Genomic DNA, 22,189 nt, shown 5'->3' on the forward strand with positions numbered 1-22,189 from the left:
CTTAACTGACTTGCCTAGTTAAATAAAAGTAAAATAATTTTAAAACATAATATCCTTGTTACAGTACTGGGTAAATAAACTGGTAGTATACATGATAACAGTAAAACAACATTTGTATAATTGATTTACATGTATAGATGCCATTTTATGAATCTGAGGACTTTACAAGATCTTTTACAGCTTCCGTTTAAAACAAAATCGATCATCAGTTGTAATTTGAAGGAAAAGACTGGAACATTGCTATGAAATGCAAATCAAAATGTCTTCCTCACAAGATGCCGCTGGCCCTGTGTGAATACATCTTTGAGTGTTAGAAATTGAATGGTGCTCAATCACATGATTAGGTTCCATTTACTGCCAGACCTGACGATCTACAGGGGCAGACTGGGACAAGAAGTCAGCCCTGGCATTTCAGCCACAGCAGCACACCTCCCCCCCTTACCTCCCTGTCTGTCTCTGCATTTCGTCTGTCTGTCTGTCTGTCTGTCTGTCTGTCTGTCTGTCTGTCAGCAGCCACTCAATGTTAGTGATGGCTGTTTAACAGTCTGATGGCCTTGAGATAGAAGCTGTTCTTCAGTCTCTCGGTCCCTGCTTTGATGCACCTGTACTGACCTCGCCTTCTGGATGATAGCGGGGTGAACAGGCAGTGGCTCGGGTGGTTGTTGTCCTTAATGATCTTTATGGCCTTCCTGTGACATCGGGTGGTGTAGGTGTCCTGGAGGGCAGGTGGTTTGCCCCCGGTGATGCGTTGTGCAGACCTCACTACCCTCTGGAGAGCCTTACGGTTGTGGGCGGAGCAGTTGCCGTACCAGGCAGTGATACAGCCCGACAGGATGCTCTCGATTGTGCATCTGTAAAAGTTTGTGAGTGTTTTTTGGTGACGAGACAAATTTCTTCAGCCTACTGAGGTTGAAGAGGCGCTGCTGCGCCTTCTTCACGATGCTGTCTGTGTGAGTGGACCATTTCAGTTTGTCCGTGATGTGTACGCCAAGGAACTTAAAACTTTCCACCTTCTCCACTACTGTCCCATCGATGTGGATAGGGAGGTGCTCCCTCTGCTGTTTCCTGAAGTCCACAATCATCTCCTTTGTTTTGTTGACGTTGAGTGTAAGGTTATTTTCCTGACACAACACTCCGAGGGCCCTCACCTCCTCCCTGTAGGCCATCTCACCGTTGTTGGTAAACAGGCCTACCACTGTAGTGTCGTCTGCAAACTTGATGATTGATTTGGAGGTGTGCATGGCCACGCAGTCATGGGTGAACAGGGAGTACAGGAGAGAGCTGAGAACGCACCCTTGTGGGGCCCCAGTGTTGAGGATCAGCGGGGTGGAGATGTTGTTTCCACCACCTGGGGGCGGCTCATCAGAAAGTCCAGAACCCAGTTGTACAGGGCGGGGTCGAGACCCAGGGTCTCGAGCTTAATGACGAGTTTGGAGGGTACTGTGGTGTTAAATGCTGAGCTGTAATCAATGAACAGCATCCTAGTTGTGAATTAATAAACAAATGTATTAGAAGAAGAAATAATATATAATATATAATATATAATATATAATATATAATATATAATACCTTACGGAAGCCAACTACTTATACTTTAATAGAAGTGCCTGGCTGTCATAGATGTGCCCCCAACCTAAGGGTTAATTACTATTACATATAGAGCCAAACGAATAAAATGGCAGTATCTCTCTCTCTCGCTCTCACTTTCTCCCTCCCTCCCTCCCTCCCTCCCTCCCTCCCTCCCTCCCTCCCTCCCTCCCTCCCTCCCTCCCTCCCTCCCTCCCTCCCTCCCTCCCTCCCTCCTTCCCCTTAACTACAGCTGAGCTGTCTGTGCTGCTAAGCCTAGCATCACTGGGACCAGAAGACCAGGTTGACCTGCCTGTGCTGCTAAGCCTAGCATCACTGGGACCAGAAGACCAGGTTGACCACACTGCCTGTGCTGGAACCAGCGACATCCCAGGGTAACACTTTATTTTAAAGGTTAATTTACTAATGATTAAACCACTGAATACCTTATAATACTTTATAACAGCCTAACGACATGTTTCAAATGTTCCCCCCTGCCCACTAAGTGTTGCAATATTAGGCGACATATAATTCAATAGAGGAGGTATAGAACTGCCAGCTCCAACTTCTTATGGTTTAGATCCGGCTGCCGAGATCGCTATGACAACAGCCAGTGAAAGTGCAGGGCGCCAAATTCAAAACAACAGAAATCTCATAATTAAAATTCCTCAAACATACAAGTATTTGACACCATTTTAAAGATAAACTTGTTGTTAATTCCACCACAGTGTCCGGTTTCAAAAAGGCTTTATAGCGAAAGCACACCATGCAATTATGTTATGTGAGTGCCTAGTCACAGAAAAACACAGCCATTTTTCCGGCCAAAGAGAGGAGTCACAAAAAGCAGAAATAGAAATATATTAAATAAAATGAATCACTAACCTTTGATCTTCATCTGATGTTTTGTTCGATAAAGTTAATATTTATATCCAAAAATCTCAGTTTACATTGGCGCGTTATGTTCACTAGTTCCAAAACATCTGGTGATTTTGCAGAGAGTCACATCAATTTACAGAAACACTCATAATAAACATTGATAAAAGATACAAGTGTTAAACATAGAATTATAGATCCTTAATGCAACCGCTGTATCAGATTTTTTTTAAACTGCACACCAAAAAAAACTGCACTACCATTGCACACCATGCAAAGCTCAGACACAAAAACAAGCCATACAGATGTGGAGTCAACAGAAGTGAGAAATAGCATTATAAATATTCTCTTACCTTTGATGATCTTCATCAGAATGCACTCCCAGGAATCCCAGTTCCACAATAAATGTTTGTTTTGTTCGATAAAGTCCATCATTTATGTCCAAATACCTCCTTGTTGTTCGCTCATTTTGTTCATAAATCCAAATTCATGAGGTGCGATCACTATGATCCAGACGAAAAGTCAAAAAGTTCCGTTACAGTCCTTAGAAACATGTCAAACTCTCTCTGTTTTTAACATACATCTTCAATAATGTTCCACCCGGAGAATTCCTTTGTCTTTAGAAATGCAGGTCGCTCTCACGGGTGAGCTCGTGATCAGCTCATGGCACTTGCCAGACCTCTGGTTGAAACAGCTCTCTTTCTCTCCCCCTTCACAGGTAGAAGCCTGAAACAAGGTTCTAAAGACTGTTGACATCTAGTGGAAGCCTTGGGAAGTGCAATATGACCCCATAGACATTGTATATTCGATAGGCAATGAGTTGAAAAACTACAAACCTCAGATTTCCCACTTCCTGGTTAGATTTTTTTATTTGTTTATTTTTTTATTTTTTTTTATCAGGTTTTTGCCTGCCATGTGAGTTCTGTTATACTCACAGACCTCATTCAAACAGTTTTAGAAACTTTAGCGTGTTTTCTATCCAAATCTACTAATAATACGCATATCTTAGCCTCTGGGCCTGAGCAACAGTGACCAATGACTACCTTAAAGAACTGGCAGTCTCTCTCTCTCTGGTTCCTTCTCTCTCTCTGTTTCCTTCTATTGAATTCAATATAATATAATATAATATAATACAATATATATAATATTGTAATATATTATTACATATATATAATGTATATTATATAATATTGATAATATATGTAATATATAGTATATAATATAATATAATACAATATATATAATATATGTAACATATAATATATAATACAATATAATACAATATATATAATATTGTAATATATAATAATATAATATATATTATATAATATAATAAATATAATATTTCTAATATATAATGTATAATATAATATAATTCAATGTATATAATATATGTAATATATAATATATTATATAATATACAACCTTCTGTGTTTGTCAAAGAATGACGCCATATCTTTCTATGCGTATCTTTTCTGCCTTTCAGCAAATTAAATAAGCTGTCGGGGACTTTTTCCAGTCTTTACAGTCTATGTGATCTAACACCAGTGTTACTACATGAATCCGTAATCTGACACCAGTCACGTGTTACTACATGCATCCGTAATCTGACACCAGTCACGTGTTACTACATGAATCCGTAATCTGACACCAGTCACGTGTTACTACATGAATCCGTAATCTGACACCAGTCACGTGTTACTACATGAATCCGCAATCTGACACCAGTCACGTGTTACTACATGCATCCGTAATCTGACACCAGTCACGTGTTACTACATAAATCCGTAATCTGACACCAGTCACGTGTTACTACATGAATCCGTAATCTGACACCAGTCACGTGTTACTACATGAATCCGCTGTAGAGACCGATTCAGAAGCGAATTAACATTGATAAAACAATAAAACACAGAATTGGGGTTTGGCCTACGCCAGGAGAACGCTACCTGCCCCAATGCAAAATGCCGACTGTAAAGTTTGGTGGAAGAGGAATAATGGTTTGGGGCTGTTTTTCATGATTCGGGCCCCTTAGTTCCAGTGAAGGTAAACCTTAACACTACAGCTTACAATTACATTCTAGACGATTCTGTGCTTCCAACTTTGCGGCCATGGTTTGATGAAGGCCCTTTCAGCATGACAATGCCCCCATGCACAAAGCCTCATATTAATGCACATGATTTTGGAATGAGATGTTTGATGAGCAGGTGTCCACATGCTTTTGGTCATGTAGTGTATATGATATAGTACCAGTCAAAAGTTTGGACACACCTACTCATTAATTGTTTACTGTTTTCTACATTGTAGAATAATAGTGAAGACATCAACTATGAAATAACACATATGGAATCATGTACTAACCAAAAAAAGTGTTAAACTTCAAAGTAACCACCCTTTGCCTTGATGACAGCTTTGTACACTCTTGGCTTTCTCTCAACCAGCTTCATGAGGAATGCTTTTTCAACAGTCTTGAAGGAGTCCCCACATATGCTGAACACTTGTTGGCTGATTTTGTTTCACTCTGCAGTAAACTCAACCCACAATTATTATATTGTCATGAAAATTATTTCTGTTCCAGGTTTTTTTTTTTTTTTCAGTATAAGGACTATGATTTGGAAGCCTTTAGGTAACAAATGCATTATTCAAACCAAATAAAATGTTATTTGCACGAAAAAGAAACACTTAAAAGAAGCTTAACAGCATTGGGAGGGAGGTGATGTCTTAGATATCTATTAGATTTGACGGCCCTGCAACAAGATAACTACCCAGGCTGGTTTATCCAGGAGGCGTTGGCCAATCAGCAACTTTCACACTTCTTTTGATTCTCTATTTGGTTCCAGAACATAAACAAACAAACAGGAAATCAGCAGTTAAAATGCTTTTTTAGTTTTTGGGGGTTTTAGGGTTTGAGGGTGGTCATAAATAGCTACCGTGTGTGTGTGTGTATATGTGTGTGTGTGTGCGTGTGCGTGTGTGTGTGTGTGTGTGTGTGTGTGTGTGTGTGTGTGTGTGTGTGTGTGTGTGTGTGTGTGTGTGTGTGTGTGTGTGTGTGCGTGTGTGTGTGTGTATATGTGTGTGTGCGTGTGAACCTCTGCTACCGTGTGTGTGCGTGTGAACCTCTGCTGGCTAGCTCAGAAACCCAGAGGACAGTTATAATGTTTAACACGGTACACAGAAACATTTAAATTCGCTATCTGATAAAAAAGAAGGCTGCTTTAAAAGGAACAACAACAACAACAACAACAATGGCAGCAGCGGCAGCAGAAGCAGACAGATTACTCATGCTATCAGACGATGATCCACTACTGCTTCACACGGAAACGCAGCCTGGGAAGGAAAAGTGGAGCAACATTTCCGCTGGTCTATGGCGGCCAAACTGCACACATGCTTTCCTTTCAACCTAGTCACTGTGACTTTGGCCAACAACAATCAGATGTGAAGAAAACACACTCGGGTAGCCATTTTTGAGAGCTCAACCTTATAGCTCTGCTCTGTTCTGTGATGACTGTCATCAACATCACACGGGAGGCTGCGTTTTACAACCCATTGTGGTTCTGGTTGGGTGTATAAAAACAAATTTAGAAAGCTGTGTTCACAGCCAAACTGTGTTCGGGTGGTTGGGTGCAAAAAGTTTTTAAAAAACAGAACTGGGTTCTTAGGCCTCAGCATTAATGTTACTGTTTGTTTCATGTTACATTCATACGGCTTCATTCATCAATCATTTAGTAAGGAAATGATTGCAGTTAAACATGAAGTGTCATCCCACATTGCGTAGTGGGGAAAAAAAAAAGAAAGAATGCTTTTTAAGTCATAAATTATGACTTGGCGTTGGTTCATTCTCTCTGCCAAGGGCCTATCCTCCCATCTTACCACTCTGCGGTAGTTCCTTCCTCCACTCAACACATTTTCATTTCAGATGGTGAAGAAACAACACCCCCTTGGAGCAGAATTCTTGTAGCAAGAGTGGCTTCCCGAAACATAGTGTGAATCCCAAACAGCCGACTATTCTCTAGATAGTGCACTACTTTTGACCAGAGACCTATAGAGAAGTAGTGCACTACTTTGGACCAGAGCACTATAGAGAAGTAGTGCCCTACTTTGGACCAGAGCCCTATAGAGAAGTAGTGCACTACTTTGGACCAGAGCACTATAGAGAAGTAGTGCCCTACTTTGGACCAGAGCCCTATAGAGAAGTAGTGCACTACTTTGGACCAGAGCACTATAGAGAAGTAGTGCCCTACTTTGGACCAGAGCCCTATAGAGAAGTAGTGCACTACTTTGGACCAGAGCCCTATAGAGAAGTAGTGCACTACTTTAGACCAGAGCCCTATAGAGAAGTAGTGTACTATATAGGGACTAGCGTGTCATTTGGGAGGCATATTTTCTTTCATAGGTTGCAGTACTGTACCTACCTACTGAGAGCGGTTTTCCCAAACAACATAATTTTACCTTAATCTCACCCAAATATACTGTCCATAAATATATATTTATGTTTATGTTTATGTTATAGTAAAATGAAGTTATACCACTGGTTTTCACACAGAGGAAGGATTATTTTTAGAGTCAGAACTTAGTTAGAAATTGGTATCAGTTCATGAGAATCTGTTGCATGTAAATAGCATTATGTAAGAGAGACATTTTGGTGATTTGTTGTTTTTTTTTTTGCCAAATAAAATAAATGCCTCAATGAATCCACTTAACACCCCCCTTTTGTGGATATTTAAACTCATGTAACACTGTATAATGTACAACAATAATTTTTTATTTTATTTATTTATTTCACCTTTATTTAACCAGGTAGGCCAGTTGAGAACAAGTTCTCATTTACAACTGCGACCTGGCCAAGATAAAGCAAAGCAGTTCGACACATACAACGACACAGAGTTACACATGGAGTAAAACAAACATACAGTCCAATAATACAGTAGAAACAAGTCTATATACGATGTGAGCAAATGAGGTGAGATAAGGGAGGTAAAGGCAAAAAAAGGCCATGGTGGCAAAGTAAAATACAATATAGCAAGTAAAACACTGGAATGGTTGATTTGCAGTGGAAGAATGTGAAAAGTAGAAATAAAAATAATGGGGTGCAAAGGAGCAAAATAAATAAATCAATTAAATACAGTAGGGAAAGAGGTAGTTGTTTGGGCTATGTAGGGTCATCTCCAAAGCTTGCACTGATGGGTAGTCTGCACCAAGGCATAGTGTTGTTTTGTTTAATGCAACAACGAGACATCTGTTTGTTCTGTTGTTTGAAACCCATCCAGCCTGTTACAGCTGGTCCTTGGGGGGTCACTTCCTGCTTCTCACTAAACCATTTATAATGTTCCTAAATCATTAATAGAGATTCCAACTGAAGTTCCTGTGGAGAGGAATGGAATAGGGAAAGCGGCTGGTGCCTGGGTCAGGGTTAATCACTCATCCAGACATTTTTGAGGTTGACAATGTGTCCACACTTTTTTTTTTCCTTTATTTAACTAGGCAAGTCAGTTAAGAACAAATTCTTATTTTCAATGATGGCCTAGGAACAGTGGGTTAACTGCTTGTTCAGGGGCAGAACGACAGATTTGTACCTTGTCAGCTCGGGGATTTGAACTTGCAACCTTCAGGTTACTATTCTAAAGCTCTAACCACTAGGCTACCCTGCCGCCTCTACATTCTAACCACTAGGCTACCTGCCGCCTCTACACTCTAACCGCTAGGCTACCTGCCTCCTCTACACTCTAACCACTAGGCTACCCTGCCACCTCTACACTCTAACCACTAGGCTACCTGCTGCCTCTACACTCTAACCACTAGACTACCCTGCCACCTCTACACTCTAACCACTAGGCTACCTGCCACCTCTACACTCTACCCACTAGGCTACCCTGCCGCCCCCATCCACTCTAGGTCTGGGCGATATGGCCAAAATGTAATATTACAATATATATATATATATATATATTTTTATTATTATTATTTTTTTTACAGTATTGTATGTTTCTGATAAGATACGTGTGTTTTATGAATAGTGCCCTAAAGATTAGAACAGATGAATGCTAAATGTTTTTTAATGGACTTTCTTCATTCTGAATGTTTTCTACTCAACCAAAACTAGGACAAAACTGAGTGAAGTAGTCCAATTTATAGACATTTTAATGATTTAGCATTACATTACCTTTATAAAAGGTACCCAGTTTGCACATACAGTGCCTTGTGAAAGTATTCGGCCCCCTTGAACTTTGCGACCTTTTGCCACATTTCAGGCTTCAAACATAAAGATATAAAACTGTATTTTTTTGTGAAGAATCAACAACAAGTGGGACACAATCATGAAGTGGAACGACATTTATTAGATATTTCAAACTTTTTTAACAAATCAAAAACTGAAAAATTGGGCGTGCAAAATTATTCAGCCCCCTTAAGTTAATACTTTGTAGCGCCACCTTTTGCTGCGATTACAGCTGTAAGTCGCTTGGGGTATGTCTCTATCAGTTTTGCACATCGAGAGACTGACATTTTTTCCCATTCCTCCTTGCAAAACAGCTCGAGCTCAGTGAGGTTGGATGGAGAGCATTTGTGAACAGCAGTTTTCAGTTCTTTCCACAGATTCTCGATTGGATTCAGGTCTGGACTTTGACTTGGCCATTCTAACACCTGGATATGTTTATTTTTGAACCATTCCATTGTAGATTTTGCTTTATGTTTTGGATCATTGTCTTGTTGGAAGACAAATCTCCGTCCCAGTCTCAGGTCTTTTGCAGACTCCATCAGGTGTTCTTCCATAATGGTCCTGTATTTGGCTCCATCCATCTTCCCATCAATTTTAACCATCTTCCCTGTCCCTGCTGAAGAAAAGCAGGCCCAAACCATGATGCTGCCACCACCATGTTTGACAGTGGGGATGGTGTGTTCAGCTGTGTTGCTTTTACGCCAAACATAACGTTTTGCATTGTTGCCAAAAAGTTCAATTTTGGTTTCATCTGACCAGAGCACCTTCTTCCACATGTTTGGTGTGTCTCCCAGGTGGCTTGTGGCAAATTTTAAACAACATTTTTTATGGATATCTTTAAGAAATGGCTTTCTTCTTGCCACTCTTCCATAAAGGCCAGATTTGTGCAATATATGACTGATTGTTGTCCTATGGACAGAGTCTCCCACCTCAGCTGTAGATCTCTGCAGTTCATCCAGAGTGATCATGGGCCTCTTGGCTGCATCTCTGATCAGTCTTCTCCTTGTATGAGCTGAAAGTTTAGAGGGACGGCCAGGTCTTGGTAGATTTGCAGTGGTCTGATACTCCTTCCATTTCAATATTATCGCTTGCACAGTGCTCCTTGGGATGTTTAAAGCTTGGGAAATCTTTTTGTATCCAAATCCGGCTTTAAACTTCTTCACAACAGTATCTCGGACCTGCCTGGTGTGTTCCTTGTTCTTCATGATGCTCTCTGCGCTTTTAACGGACCTCTGAGACTATCACAGTGCAGGTGCATTTATACGGAGACTTGATTACACACAGGTGGATTGTATTTATCATCATTAGTCATTTAGGTCAACATTGGATCATTCAGAGATCCTCACTGAACTTCTGGAGAGAGTTTGCTGCACTGAAAGTAAAGGGTCTGAATAATTTTGCACGCCCAATTTTTCAGTTTTTGATTTGTTAAAAAAGTTTGAAATATCCAATAAATGTCGTTCCACTTCATGATTGTGTCCCACTTGTTGTTGATTCTTCACCAAAAAATAAAGTTTTATATCTTTATGTTTGAAGCCTGAAATGTGGCAAAAGGTCGCAAAGTTCAAGGGGGCCGAATACTTTCGCAAGGCACTGTAAGTGTTCGGAATTTTTTTTTGTCAATAATCAACTGACTGACTTTCTTGATGTCTATAGTATTCTCTCTGGTGTGCAATCTGGTTTCTGCTCAGGCTATGGATGTGTCACTGCAACCTTTTAAAGGTCCTCAATGATGTCACCATTACCCTTGTTTCAAACAATATTTTGCTGCTACTTTTATTGACTCTGCCAAAGCTTTTTGATACGGTAGACCATTCCAGTCTTGTGGACCGGCTAAGGAGTATTGGTGTCTCTGAGGTGTCTTTGGCCTGGCTTGCTAACTACCTCTCTCAAAGATTTCAGTGTATAAAGTCAGAATATCTGCTGTCTCAGCTAGAGGTTGACCGATTAATCGGAATGGCCGATTAATTGGGGCCGATTTCAAGTTTTCATGACAATCGGAAATCGGTATTTTTTGGGTGGCGATGTGCCGATTTAAACAAAAACATTTTTTTATAGCTTTATTTAACCTTTATTTAACCTTTATTTAACTAGGCAAGTCAGTTAAGGTCAAATTCTTATTTTCAATGACGGCCTAGGAACGGTGGGTTAACTGCCTATATCACTAGCCACTTTAAACAATGCTACCTAAGATAATGTTTACATACCCTACATTATTCATCTCATATGTATACGTATATACTGTACTCTATATCATCTACTGCATCCTTATGTAATACATGTATCACTAGCCACTTTAAACTATGCCACTTTGTTTACATACTCATCTCATATGTATATACTGCACTCAATACCATCTACTGCGTCTTGCCTATGCCGCTCTGTACCATCACTCATTCATATATCTTTATGTACATATTCTTTATCCCCTTACACTTGTGTCTATAAGGTAGTAGTTTTGGAATTGTTAGCTAGATTACTTGTTGGTTATTACTGCATTGTCGGAACTAGAAGCACAAGCATTTCGCTACACTCGCATTAACATCTGCTAACCATGTGTATGTGACAAATTAAATTTGATTTGATTTGATTTGTTCAGGGGCAGAACGACAGATTTGTACCTTGTCGGCTCGGGGGATCCAATCTTGCAACCTTACAGTTAACGAGTCCAACGCTCTAACCACCTGATTACATTGCACTCCACAAGGAGACTGCCTGTTACGCGAATGCAGTAAGCCAAGGTAAGTTTCTAGCTAGCATTAAACTTATCTTATAGAAAACAATCAATCATAATCACTAGTTAACTACACATGGTTGATGATATTACTAGATATTATTGAGCATACAAGCATACAAGTATCTAAGTATCTGACTGAGCGGTGGTAGGCAGAAGCAGGCGTGTAAACTTTCATTCAAACAGCACTTTCGTGCGTTTTGACAGCAGTTCTTCGTTGTGCGTCAAGCATTGCGCTGTTTATGACCTCAAGCTTATCAACTCCCGAGATGAGGCTCGTGTAACCGAAGTGAAATGGCTAGCTAGTTAGCGCTCGCTAATTGTCGTTGTGTTGCTGGTCCGCACCACTGCGACCTGTATGCTCTTGTTGGCTGGCCCTCACTACATATTCGTTGCCAAACCCACTGGCTCTAGATCATCTATAAGTCTTTAGGTAAAGTCCCGCCTTATCTGAGCTCACTGGTCACCATAGCAACACCTACCCATAGCACGCGCTCCAGCAGGTATATCTCACTGGTCACCATAGCAACATCCACCCGTAGCACGCGCTCCAGCAGGTATATTTCACTGGTCATCCCCAAAGCCAACACTTCCTTTGGTCGCCTTTCCTTCCAGTTCTCTGCTGCCAATGACTGGGACGAATTGCAAAAAAAGACTGAAGCTGGAGTCTGAAATCTCCCTCTCTAACTTTAAGCATCAGCTGTCAGAGCAGCTTACCGTTCACTGTACCTGTACACAGCCACTCTGTAAATAGCACACCTGACTACCTCATCCCCATAGTATTACTTACCCTCTTGCACATTTCCCCCCCAGTATCTCTACTTGCACATCATCATCTGCACATCTATCTCTCCGGTGTTAATGCTAAATTGTAATTATTTTCACCTCTATGGCCTATTTATTGCCTACCTCCCTACTCTTCTACATTTACACACACTACAGATATTTATCTATTGTGTTATTGACTGTATGTTTGTTTATGTGTAACTCTGTGTTGTTGTGGTTGTTGCACTGCTCTGCTTTATCTTGTCCAGGTCGCAGTTGTAAATGAGAACTTGTTTTCAACTGGCCTACCTGGTTAAATAAAGGTGAAATAAATAAATAATAATATTGTCCCCCTACTGTATAATGTAATAATTATGTAATTATGTACTATAATTATGTAGATACTGTATTTACAGTATGGGAGGGGGTATTATGTAGATACTGTATTTACAGTATGGGGGGGGGGGCATTATATAGATACTGTATTTACAGTAGGGGGACCATTATGTAGATACTGTATTTACAGTATGGGGGGGCATTATATAGATACTGTATTTACAGTAGGGGGACCATTATGTAGATACTGTATTTACAGTATGGGGGGGAGGGGTATTATGTAGATACTGTATTTACAGTATGGGGGGGGGGGGGGGGGAATTATATAGATCCTGTATTTACAGTAGGGGGACCATTATGTAGATACTGTATTTACAGTATGGGGGGGCATTATATAGATACTGTATTTACAGTAGGGGGACCATTATATAGATACTGTATTTACAGTAGGGGGGCCATTATATAGATACTGTATTTACAGTATGGGGGGGGCATTATATAGATACTGTATTTACAGTAGGGGTCCCATTATATAGATACTGTATTTACAGTAGGGGGGCCATTATGTAGATACTGTATTTACAGTAGGGGGACCATTATACAGATACTGTATTTACAGTATGGGGGGCCATTATATAAATCCTGTAGTTACAGTAGGGGGCCCATTATATACATACTGTAGTTACAGTAGGGGGACCCTGCGTTTCTGCTCAAGGTCACCTGCATCTCCCTCAGGGTAGATCAAGCCTTGGAAGCCGCCTGATCCCGCGAGCTTACATGAGTGGTTCTCTGCTTGGCTGTAATCAGTCTGTTACAAGTAATTACTGGGTTGGCAATTATGAGGCTAGTCTCGCGAGGACATCCTTCCAAATTTTTTTTTATTGTTGTTGACTCGAGCAAAGCCTGGTGTACAGTGTCTGAGGCTAGCCTTAGAAAGAAAGAGAGAAGATGTACACTGTGTCAAATTTCATTAAGGAGATCATTATTCCTTAAATCTAACAGATGTAATGTCTCTGTCATTTCCTGTTGTCCCCTAGATCAACAGGAAATGACAGAGACATTTACAACTGCGACCTGGCTTCTACACCTGCATTGCTTACTGTTTGGGGTTTTAGGCTGTGTTTCTGTACAGCACTTTGAGATATCAGCTGATGTAAGAAGGGCTTTATAAATACATTTGATCTGATTTGATAAGTGCATTAGCTACACCAACATTAGCTACACCAACATTAGCTACCCAAACATTAGCTACACCAACATTAGCTACACCAACATTAGCTACACCAACATTAGCTACCCAAACATTAGCTACACCAACATTAGCTACACCAACATTAGCTACACCAACATTAGCTACACCAACATGCTTTTAAAATCTGCTCTTGTGGATCAAAACTATCATATTACTGGCGGCAGGGAGGGGGTCATTACGTACGTACCTCTGAGAGGATACTACAGCTTTATTCACCGTTAAAATAACAATAATGTATGTTATTGGTGTAGCTAATGTTGGTGTAGCTAATGTTGGTGTAGCTAATGTTGGTGTAGCTAATGCACTTATCAAATCAAATGTATTTATAAAGCCCTTCGTACATCAGCTGATATCTCAAAGTGCTGTACAGAAACCCCAAACAGCAAGCAATGCAGGTGTAGAAGCACGGTGGCTAGGAAAAACTCCCTAGAAAGGCCAAAACCTAGGAAGAAACCTAGAGAGGAACCAGGCTATGTGGGGTGGCCAGTCCTCTTCTGGCTGTGCCGGGTGGAGATTATAACAGAACTATTATCAGGTGCCTAAATCCATCTTAATATTAACCACGTGTCTCTGTTCACATATCTTTTTTTTTTGTGTGTGTTTGATACCAAACATGCATGAATAAAACAATACCCCCCTTTGTATCTCCAGGGGTCTGATGGGGCTTCCAGGCAGAAAGATAACTGGAGGAGTGAGTACCAGATGCTCAACAGGCTCTGTTCACACTTACTGGTCTGAGGCCAAACCACACGAACAGCAACATTTGGACACTTTGTGGAACACAAAGCCTTCACTATCTCATCCTGGAATATCCCAGGCCTGAGGTCATCTGCCTTTGGCCTAAAGAGCAGGAACCTGGACTTCACCAAAGAAATCGGTAATACAGACATTGTCATCCTGCAAGAAACCTGGTATAGAGGAGACGGACCCACTGGTTGCCCTCTAGGTTACAGAGAGCTGGTAGTCCCATCCACCAAACTACCAGGTGGGTGGTATAGAGGATACGGACCCACTGGTTGCCCTCTAGGTTACAGAGGGCTGGTCGTCCCATCCACCACACTACCAGGTGTGAAACAGAGAAGGGACTCAAGGGTTATGCTAATTTGGTATAGAGCAGACCTAACTCACTCCATTAAATTAATCAAAACAGGAACATTTGGCTAGAAATTTGAAAGGAAATGATCTTAACAGAGAAAAATGTCCTCCTGTGTGCTACCTATATACTCCCACTAGAATCCCCATACTTTAATGAAGACAGCTTCTCCATCCTAGGGGAATATCAACCGTTTCCAGGCCCAGGGACATGTACTAGTCTGTGGTGACCTAAATGCCAGAACCGGACAAGAACCTGACACCCTCAGCACACAGGAGGACAAACACCTGCCTGCAGGTGACAGCATTCCCTCCCACATGTGCCCCTCTAGGCACAACTACGACAACATAACCAACAAAAATGGGTCACAACTCCTGCAGCTCTGTCGCACGCTGGGTATGTACATAGTCAACGGTAGGCTTCAAGGGGACTCCTATGGCAGGTACACCTATAACTCATCACTTGGCAGTAGTACTGTAGACTATTTTATCATTAACCTCAACCCAGAGTCTCTCAGAGCGTTCACAGTCAGCCCACTGACACCCCTGTCAGATCACAGCAAAATCACAGTGTACTTGAACAGAGCAATACTCAATCATGAGGCATCAAAGCCAAAGGAACTGAATAATATTAAGAAATGCTATAGGTGGAAGGAACGTAGTGTGGAAACCTACCAAAAAACAATTGGGTAACAACAAATTCAATCCCCTTTAGACAATTTCTTGGACAATACGTTCAACTGTAATAGTGAAGGTGTAAACTTGGCAGTAGAAAACCTCAACAGAATATTTGACCTCTCAGCTTCCCTATCAAATCTAAACATTTCAAGCAGAAAACCTAAGAAAATTAACAACAATGATAAATAGTTTGATGAAGAATGCAAAAAAACTAAGAAAAGAAAATGAGAAACCAAAAACATAAAGAGCCAGAAATCCTGAGCCTACTGTCGTGGAAAATTACTTAATTAGTCACGCTATCCTGTGTTATACAGCTTAAAGAATAGTCTCTTGTTATATGCTAGTGTTTTTTCTAACCTGATACAAACGTATCTCTGTGTGACTTAGTCATAAGGGGGGTTGCCATGCCGACAACAACTCAACGCCGGAGACTGGGCGTATAGCTAAGATCCGCTTGGGTGCAACCGCATCATGTGACATCCCGTGGATTTACTTTCTACAGGAAGTCACATGTTGTAATGGACGGGGCGGTGAGTTGGAAGCAGGTGAAACGTTGTAATAAAACAACAAAAAACAAGAACACGACACTAACAGAAGGCAGTACGCCGATACACAAGAACAATACCAACTGGTGAGTGAACCTGGGAGAGTGACATGTAAAGGGGAGGAAATGATGTAGGTAAGGGAGCCCAGGTGTGAATCATAATGATTTACAGGTACGCGTAACGATGAGTACCAGGTGTGCGTAATGATGAATCCCAGGACTGGTGGCTAGTACTCTTGCGACGTCGCACGCCGGAGAAGGAGGAGCAGGATCAGACGTGACACATGTATGGAAACTTGCAGAAAGGAGCACATTATAGTGTTTTGCTGTTGTGAAGGCAGTTAGATGGTTGAGACCATCAGGCAAATCAAACGCGTGCTATCTTAAATCTACACAGACAACTAATGTCCTTTTACATACTATCTGCTGATTGCCACGTATACAAAAGGGATGTGCTTCTCTATAAAAGCTGAGAACCAACACTGTTTGTTGGGCCTTAACTGCACAACTGTTGAAGTGCATAGTTGACTGCTTCAATTTTCTTATAATAATGTTGTTTTGAAGAATACAGTCTCTCTCCTTTTGGTTAGAATTAACACCACAATTTGGCGATGAGGATGGGATGCCAACTCCGCTTGTTTATTGCTCCCGGGGAGACCGAGGTTGTTAACTGGGCTGCGTTAGATGTGTCAGGGAGTCCCACACAGGAAAGGCACCCACCTCAGACCTGGCAGACTGACAATAAAAGGTCACTCTAAAATGTGTGGTTTTGTCACACAATACGATGACTGTGGTGTTAACTCAACAGATGACTCAACTTTTGAGGGAGCGTTCAATTGACATGTTGCATACATGTCCACCAGAGCTGTTGCCAGAGAATTGAATGTTAATTTCTCTAACATAAGCCGCCTCCAATGCCATTTTAGAGAATTTGCCCATATGTCCAACAGGCCTCACAACCGCAGACCAGGTGTAACCACGCCAGCCCAGGACCTCCACATCCGGCTTCTACACCTAGGGGATCGTCTGAGACCAGCCACCCGGACAGCTGATGAAAATTCGGAATATTTATGTCGGTAATAAAGCCCTTTTTTTGCGGGGAAAAACTCATTCTGATTGACTATGCCCTCCCAGGCCCACCCAAGGCTGTGCCCCTGCCCAGTCATGTGAAATCCATAGCTTAGGGATTTAATTGACTGATTTCCTTACATGAACTGTAACTCACAAACATTTGCGTTTATATTTTTGTTCAGTGTACATTGGAGAAAGACTGACACTTAAGTACTGTGGTCCGTTTGTTTTACCTTGTGAATTAAATGAAAAATATAGTTGGCTGCTTGGACTCTACTTGGAGAGAGTGGGGTCCACCGAGAGACTGAAGTGAGATGAGTGGAGACCCCACACATACTTCAGCGTAGTGTCTGATGTTCTCCCAGACCTCCCCCCTGTCCCAACCCATCAGTTAAACCCCCTTCTCCTCTAACAAACAAGTAATAATAGTGAATCAACATTCTCTCCTAATCTGTCTAGAACTCTTATTTCATTTTGAAGCAGGTTTGCAAGTCACAAAAAAATATTTTTTTGTAGTATAGTTGAAATCATTCCTTCTCTCTCTCTCTCTCCCAAGCCAAACCCATCCCCAAAACCCCCTGGAATTCAGTTAATTCTAACAATATACTGTTCACAGAATAAAAAAAAATAAAACATAGGATCATATGCATTTGAGCATACTGTACACATTAATAAAGACAACATTTAGGGAAAGTGATTCTAACTTCTTGGTCTTCCACTTTACCCAAGATGGTGATTTAGAGTTTCTTATGTATCATTATGATTACACCATTAGTTGTGTTTTGGGGCTGATGAAAAAGCTGTCACTTTGTGTTCTCTATATTCTATAGGAAACAGGTGTGTTTCTTGGAACATGGCTATATAAACATGGTTTCTTGCTAGGATATCAAGACAGCTGGAAGGTTTAATAGGACTGTTAAGGCCTCTCAAATTCCAAGAGAGAATAGCTAGCGTTGACATTGTTTTTTTGTATTCTTAAAATAAGAATGTATTATTAATAATATAATTGTTCTATTTAGTGTTGATAAATTCAGTAGCTTAACAGGAATAATTAAAAAAATAAAAAATAAATACAGAATTTTTGTGTTAGCCCATATGTGATTGGCCGTCTGCCTTTAGGAAACGTTATGTAGCCAACACCTCATTTGGCCGCCTTTCCTTCCAGTTCTCTGCTGCCTGTGACTGGAACGAATTGCAACAATCGCTGAAGTTGGAGACTTTTATCTCCCTCACCAACTTTAAACATCTGCTATCTGAGCAGCTAACCGATCGCTGCAGCTGTACATAGTCCATCTGTAAATAGCCCACCCATTTTTACCTACCTCATCCCCGTACTGTTTTTATTTATTTACTTTTCTGCTCTTTTGCACACCAGTATCTCTACCTGCACATGACCATCTGATCATTTATCACTCCAGTGTTAATCTGCTAAATTGTAATTATTCGCCTACCTCCTCATGCCTTTTGCACACAATGTATATAGACTCTCTTTTTTCTTTTTTTCTACTGTGTTATTGACTTGTCTATTGTTTACTCCATGTGTAACTCTGTGTTGTCTGTTCACACTGCTTTGCTTTATCTTGGCCAGGTCGCAGTTGTAAATGAGAACTTGTTCTCAACTAGCCTACCTGGTTAAATAAAGGTGAAATAAAATAAAATAAAAATGTTGAAATACTGAAAACACAGAAGAAGGCTGTTTCTTAACGTTCGCTGAACTACTTGAGAACATTCCTAAATGTCAAACCAGTTGGAGAACATGCCTAAAACATTATATTATATTATCATTATAAATGTAACCATGTTTGAATGTTTAGGGAACGTTCTGTTAAACTAATGAAATAACTTTTATTTAGTCCATTTCTTTTAACGTGCTGGGAAAGTTCCAGAGCCAATCAAACTATCCTGCATCACTGGTGGGAAGGTTGAATGCAAAATAACCATAGGACAACCATGTCACCACCCAGCTCTAAGAAACATATGGTTCTCAGAACGTTATACGCTAGCTGGGTAGGCTGGCATATTGCAGTCCAATACACTTTACACACATGGCTAACAATTAAATAGGCCAAAATACAAAAAAAAGATAGACAAAAAACACAAAACCAAACGGAAACCCCCAAAAAGCACAGTGATACTGTGTAAAAAAAAAAAAAGAAGAACAACACATTAGAACAGATGACAGATATTGTAGCAGACTGCTGCTCTGATCTGGTTGTCCTCTCCTCTCAGAGAGCAGACTGGTCCAATGGTGTTGTAACAGGCCGTGTCCCAAAATGCCACCCTATTCCCTACGTAGTGCACTACTTTTGACCAAGGCTTACATAAAGGAATAGGGTGCCATTTGTGACACAGACACGGTAACAGTGGCATGAGTCAGTCAGTCAGTCAGTCAGTCAGTCAGTCATCGAAGGGACATGATGTCCATATGGCCTCAGTCCACCAACTGTCAGGACCAGGACACGGTATGAGCAGCCTACTGAGGTTATGGCCTGGTCTGGTCTGGCATGGTCTGGTTTGGCATGGTATGGCCTGGTCTAAAGGTGAAAACAAAATGGATACATGGAAAAGTAATATTTCAGTATCGATAACATCAGTTAAACATAATGCAGTAATCAATCTGGTCTGTCACACCACTGCTTAAATGGCTACAGGATGAAATACATGTTTACTCCCATCATGCAGCCGGTTAAACTGACCAACCTGTTTCAGATGAGTCAACCCCATCTGAGGATCTCATCAGGGGGCCACTAGAGGTTAGTAGATGGTTGATGGCGGCCGCCCCGTTCTGTGGTGCTGGACCTGGGCCCGTACCCATAAAAGCGTCTCAGTGTAGGAGTGCTGATCTAGGATCAGGTCTCCCAATCTGTCCATATAATCTTATTCATTATGATTTAAAAGACGAAACTAATCCTAGATCAGCATTATGGATACAGGCCGTGGTTTAAACCATCCTAAAAGCAGGCCTTCGATGCAGGACCACAGAGTTGTCTGCCATCTAAAATGGCCCCCTATAGCTGTCCGGACCTCTGGCAGTCTCTATGGGGATGCCACAGGGTTCAATTCTTGGACCGACTCTCTTCTCTGTATACATCAATGAGGTCGCTCTTGCTGCTGGTGAGTCTCTGATCCACCTCTACGCAGACGACACCATTCTGTATACCACAGAGTTGTCTACCATCTAAAATGGCCCCCTATATGGCCCCCTGTGGTTGATCCTAGATCTGCATTATGAATACAGTTTACTGTTGACAGTTAGAAATGTGGTTGATCCTAGATCTGCATTATGAATACAGTTTACTGTTGACAGTTAGAAATGTGGTTGATCCTAGATCTGCATTATGAATACAGTTTACTGTTGACAGTTAGAAATGTGGTTGTGCACCAGCAGTTTTTCCTTTACGTTAATCACTCAATTAGCACATTTTTTTTTTTGGGGGGGGGGTAAGTTAGTCTAGAGGCCAACTACCTAAACTTGTAGTTAATTGAATTACTGACCGGGGGATCCCCATTGATTTTGTTAGTCACCCAGATATATTAAAAACTGCAACAACAACAACAAATCTCCACCCTATAGCAAATGTGTATAATTGCAGGAAATGTGTTACATAGTTGTACAATCTTCTCTCCGCCCCATGGCAAAATGTGTAGAATTGCCGGAAATTAACAACAACAACAAAAAAATTATTTTTATCTCATGTCAAGAGGAGGTCCACTAAAATTAGGGCCCCCAAAACGCTAGGGCCAGCTCTGGCTGCTTAGGGCTCCCAAAACGCCAGGGCCAGTTCTGACTGCTTAGGGCCCCCAAAACGCTAGGGCCAGCTCTGGCTGCTTAGGGCTCCCAAAACGCCAGGGCCAGCTCTGGCTGCTTAGGGCTCCCAAAACGCTAGGGCCAGCTCTGGCTGCTTAGGGCTCCCAAAACGCCAGGGCCAGCTCTGACTGCTTAGGGCCCCCAAAACGCTAGGGCCAGCTCTGGCTGCTTAGGGCTCCCAAAACGCCAGGGCCAGCTCTGACTGCATGTGTGGGTATGAATAGCAGACATTTTTTATTGTAAATAAGAATAGAATGTTACAACACTTCTACATTAATGTGGATGCTACCATAATTACGGATAAACCTGAATGAATCGTGAATAATAATGAGTGAGAAAGTTAAACACATTTACAAATGAGTGTGTGGTTTAGAAACAAATTCAATTCTTATTTACAATAAAAGTGACTCCAAAATGACAGAATACATTATTTACCATTAATTTCTATTGGGCACAAAATAATCTGAAACACAACCAAAACAGACAGCAAATTAATCCAACAAGTTTGTAGAGTCACAAGCTTGATGTAGTCATTGAGTGGTAGGAATATGGTACCAAATACTACACTTTTGACGACTTTAACACACAAATGGATTTGTCCCAATATTTTTGGTCCCCTAAAATGGAAAGACTATGTACAAAAAAAGTGCTGTAATTTCTAAACGGTTCACCAGATATGGATGAAAATACCCTCAAATGAAAGCTGACAGTCTGACCTTTAACCTCATAGTTATTGTATCGTTTCAAATCCAAAGTGCTGGGAGTACAGAGCCAAAACAACCAAGACAATGTGTGACTGCCCCAATACTTTGAGTTCACTGTACTGTTCAATTTGAGCCCTGGTCAAAAGCTGTTTGTATTATATAGTGAATAGCAGGATGCCATTTCACTTTAACATAGATGTCTCTGTCCTTAGAGGTACAACCAGTAAGAGGATATTGCTGTGCATTAGGATTTCTTCATTATGTGTTTTAAAAACTTAGCCAATGGAATGATATGCCTCTAACATAACCCCCAACGCGTGGACTAACGCCGTACGCAGCTAGCAACAGCAAATCAAATCAAACCACCGGCGTCAATTAAAAACGGTACAATTTTAGAACGGTATCATTGATGTTTTTGATTTAAAAAATAAAAAACAAGTAATTTCAAGTTCACAGTTGTTTACGTTTGTAGTAGTTCATTACGCCGGTGGTAAAAGCTCTCTTTTCTGCCATTATGGTTGCTGTGATTCTATTGAAGGAAGAACCTTCGGT

At 41.0% G+C, this 22,189-nt stretch overlaps 1 long non-coding RNA gene across 1 annotated transcript in view; it reads left to right on the top strand.

Annotated features, from left to right (window-relative positions):
* The window catches only part of LOC139422672 (uncharacterized), a 1,300,889-nt gene that overhangs the window by 742,627 nt on the left and 536,073 nt on the right, over positions 1-22,189 (top strand). The window lies entirely within an intron of this gene.

Source organism: Oncorhynchus clarkii, chromosome 12, assembly GCF_045791955.1.
Source record: "Oncorhynchus clarkii lewisi isolate Uvic-CL-2024 chromosome 12, UVic_Ocla_1.0, whole genome shotgun sequence".
NCBI lineage: Eukaryota > Metazoa > Chordata > Actinopteri > Salmoniformes > Salmonidae > Oncorhynchus > Oncorhynchus clarkii.